This window comes from Micromesistius poutassou (genome assembly GCF_964030765.1).
Source record: "Micromesistius poutassou genome assembly, contig: SCAFFOLD_5568, whole genome shotgun sequence".
Classification (NCBI taxonomy): Eukaryota; Metazoa; Chordata; class Actinopteri; order Gadiformes; family Gadidae; genus Micromesistius; species Micromesistius poutassou.
Window position 1 is genome coordinate 7,628 of NW_028179219.1, and position 3,949 is coordinate 11,576.

General features: G+C 44.8%; 1 long non-coding RNA gene across 1 annotated transcript; it reads left to right on the forward strand.

Annotated features, from left to right (window-relative positions):
- Positions 1 to 1,033: 1,033 nt before the first annotated feature.
- LOC311373023 lies at positions 1,034 to 2,029 on the forward strand. The gene is made up of 3 exons (XR_014642161.1): positions 1,034 to 1,191; positions 1,336 to 1,401; positions 1,781 to 2,029. It is a non-coding gene; the product is annotated as an uncharacterized lncRNA (long non-coding RNA).
- Positions 2,030 to 3,949: the final 1,920 nt, after the last annotated feature.

Consider the following 3,949-nt stretch of genomic DNA (forward strand, 5'->3'; position numbering starts at 1 on the left):
CTCAGAGAGGTCAAGGTCATCAACACATGTTCACTAGCCCTCCCAAGAAGTTCACACCGCTCCGTTTAAAAGAGAACAAGCTCAATTTATAATTATTATTTGAATAATTACTATTATTAGTATTTTGATATGAAATGCAATCTATATTATTTTTTTTTTGGGGGGGGGGAAATGTACTGATTGCTTTGATTAAATAAATACAATCGATTCTTTTTTTTTATTTGTTTGTCCATGCATTGTGTAACAGGCAATAAATGTCTTCTTTATGAATTGGGTGTGACTGTACGGATATTTGATGTATGACTATAATGTCATCGCCTTGTTTTTGTTTGTATAAAATATGTACAGATATAGATTTAATACATGTAAATGTTTGACTAATATATTGGAACACTGTTCAAATATACAATATAAGAATATTAAAGTAACAATATAATGTATTATTTTATTAATGTCATTTGAAACATTTAGTGTCATTTGGATTTCTGTACGTTTTGATAAGTTCATCACTTTGACAATAAATATCTGAGCTGATTGATTTTATTATTTTTTATGCCGTTATAGCATTTCTATTTTGTGAATAAACAAATGCAACTATAAAGACTTTCATAGTTGCATAATTTGCCCAAATGTTGTAATTTGCATATTTAAGTTAAGTAAGTTGTGTTCTATTTTTTTATGTTCTATAATAGTAATTGTATCAATACAGTTATAGTTAATTAGTTATGTTACACATTAGGCATTTTTTTATTTATTCTTTTTTATTATTTTCATCAAAAGGAAATACACCATCATACGGTTTAATTTCATACTTCAATCAGCATACAATTCCTGGTAGTAACAGTATTCCTCTACTCCATATGGTTTTAAACCACACTCACACATCCACATAATATATACCATTTATTCCCACTCATCCACATATCGTTCACCTTTTAAACACACAAACCCAAACACACACCCACAGTTTGTAACCCAAACCCACCCACCCACTCCCACCCCCGCTCAACACACACACACACACACACACACACACACACACATATATCTATGGCGGCGCACACCTGCATGTAGTTCCGCTGATTATTCGCTGATTATTTCGCGGGTCTCGGTGCGGATCGCGCTGCGTCTCCATTGAGCCTCACTGTGCTGCTGCTGCTCGCGCTCCGTCAGCTGTTGGCTCCACCACAGGTTAGATTGAAAAAGACGCTGAGCCGTCTCCATTACACGGTTAATATTGACGTTATTTTAGTAGTTTAACCGAAACATGGTTAGAAACGTCCGGTTGAAGTTATAAAAGTAACTAATGATCCGTCTGGTCCTTTTGTTTTCCAGGTTGACCGTCGGGTTAATTAACGAACACTTTTTGAAGTAAAACGGCCCGCTACATCCGGACCTGCTGTGAGTAGGACACTTATTTATAATTTATCTTAATTGTTTTTTACTCTAGGCCTACTTGATAAGTTGAATAATAGTAGTTCTGGATGTATGTCGTCGTAAGCTGTTTTTAATTGGGTTAATTTTTCGCCGGGTGACGCGGCTGCAGATATTTATCAATGACTCCATGACGGAGTTGGCGGCGGAAGACGTAGGGGGGCGGGGCCATGACGTCACACAATGACTCCGCACTCGGTTACCGTCGTAGTTAGATGGGAAAAATAACTTATTTTAATAACTTATTTGGATTTATTGGATTAATCACTAATTAAAACACACACACACACACACACACAGCCACACACACAAGCCGTAAAACTAATCTCGTTGCTCTCCTTCACAGCTCAAGAAGAAGAAACAGATTCTGTGAGTATCACGATCGAACCACGAAGAAGAAGAAACTGCGAACTGTAAGTCACAACATTTTCTTTTAATGCTGTGGGCTGACAGCGTTTAGTTTGAACTAGTTCTCAGGCCCCGCCCCACGTAGGCCCTGCCCCGCCCCACGTAGGCCCTGCCCCGCCCCACGTAGGCCCTGCCCCGCCCCACGTAGGCCCTGCCCCGCCCCACGTAGGCTCTCTCTCTCTCTCTCGCTCTCTCTCGCTCTCTCTCTCTCGTGTTCTCATGCCTCTCATTCGTCCCTAGAAGATACTTTATCCGTCCACTTTCCTACTACATTCCTCATCATTGCATCACATCCCATGTGTGTTGTCCTACTGATAAGGGTGTGTGACTGACTGACCAGAGATGCATGCGAGGGTTCTGCGCTGTTTGAGGCCTTCAGTTGTGTAGACGTTCCCCCTCAGGGGAACCCGAGTGTTTAAGAGGCCGTCGTCACGTCAGTTACATGAACTGGAACGTCCTTCAGGATTGAGACAGGGACTCCTCAAGGAGACACACCAGGGGGCGAGATGTGAGGGCTGTCCCTCTCAGCAACTAGAACCCAACCTGGTTCCTGCACCTGAGAACCACGGAGCACGTTCCAACGTTTCCCTCCGTACGCTTTGAAGCCCTAGCCCCCCCACCACTGGTCTCTCCATCAAACCCTCCACTGGTCTCTCCTCTCTCAAAGACCTACAAACCCAGCGCTGGTCTCTCTGTCAAACCCACCACTGGTCTCTCCATCAAACCCACCACTGGTCTCTCCGCTCTCAAGTACCTACAAACCCACCACTGGTCTCTCCGCTCTCAAGTACCTACAAACCCACCACTGGTCTCTTCTTAAAGACCTACAAACCCACCACTGGTTTCTCTTCTCTCAAAGACCTACAAACCCACCACTGGTTTCTCCTCTCAAAGACCTACAAACCCTCCACTGGTCTCTCGTCTCTGCGGGGCTATGGCCTCCGTCGCCCCCGGTCGATCAGGTCGGGTTCATATTCCCAAATCTGGAGAGGCGGAGATAGGCGCCGCGAGGCGTCCAGTGCAGTAACGCAAACGACCCCGGAGAAGCTGGCGGGAGCCCCGGGAAGAGTTCTCTTTTCTTTGTGAAGGGCAGGGCGCAAAGACCTACAAACCCAGCACTGGTATCTCGTCTCTCAAAGACCTACAAACCCAGCACTGGTCTCTCCGTCAATCCCGCCACTGGTCTCGTCTCAAAGACCTACAAACCCAGCGCTGGTCTCTCTGTCAAAACCTCCGCTGGTCTCTCCTCTCTCAAGGACCTAAAAACCACCACTGGTCTCTCAAAGACCTACAAAACCTCCACTGGTCTCTCCGTCAAACCCAGCGCTGGTCTCTCCGTCAAACCCTCCACTGGTCTCGTCTCTCAAAGACCTACAAAGCCACCGCTGGTCTCCTCTCTCAAAGACCTACAAACCCTCCACTGGTCTCTCCTCTTGTTTGGCTTTGTATTCCTTTGAGTATTGTCATTGTTTGTGTAAATACACAATCTAATAACTGAAAATAAAGAGGTGTGATCTTTAACCTGGTACTGGTCAATCTTTGCATGTCATGGGGTACTAAGTGTGAGGGGCAATCTTTGCATGGCATGGGGCACTACTTCATGTGAGGGGCAATATTTAACCTGGCATGGGGCACTAAGTGTGAGCGGGGCAATTGTTGACTTTGCACGGGGCATTAAGTGTGAGAGGGGTGATCTTTAACCTTGCATTTGGCACTAAGTGTGAGAGGGGCAATCGTTGCCCTGGCATGGGGCACTAAGTGTGAGAGGGGCAATCTTTAACCTGGTACTGGGCACCACATGTGTGAGGGGAAATTTTTCTACTTCTACTTGGCTTGTATTACCTGAACATTTTAATCTTCAGCTATAGGAGGATGCTACTCTTCCTGAAACACCCTTGAGTGTCATTTGGTCGGATGTTTCTGATGACTCAAGTCTGTGGCCTAAATCAAAGAGGATAACAAAGTGGGTGTTCAATACAGCAAGAGCCTGGAGCAATCTAGCATCTGGATCTCAATTCGACCTTCTACACACTGGACAGGATGACTTGAGTGTCATGCAGCTTGGCTTGTAGTGTGACTGAATCATGCAAACAATGGGAAGCGACAA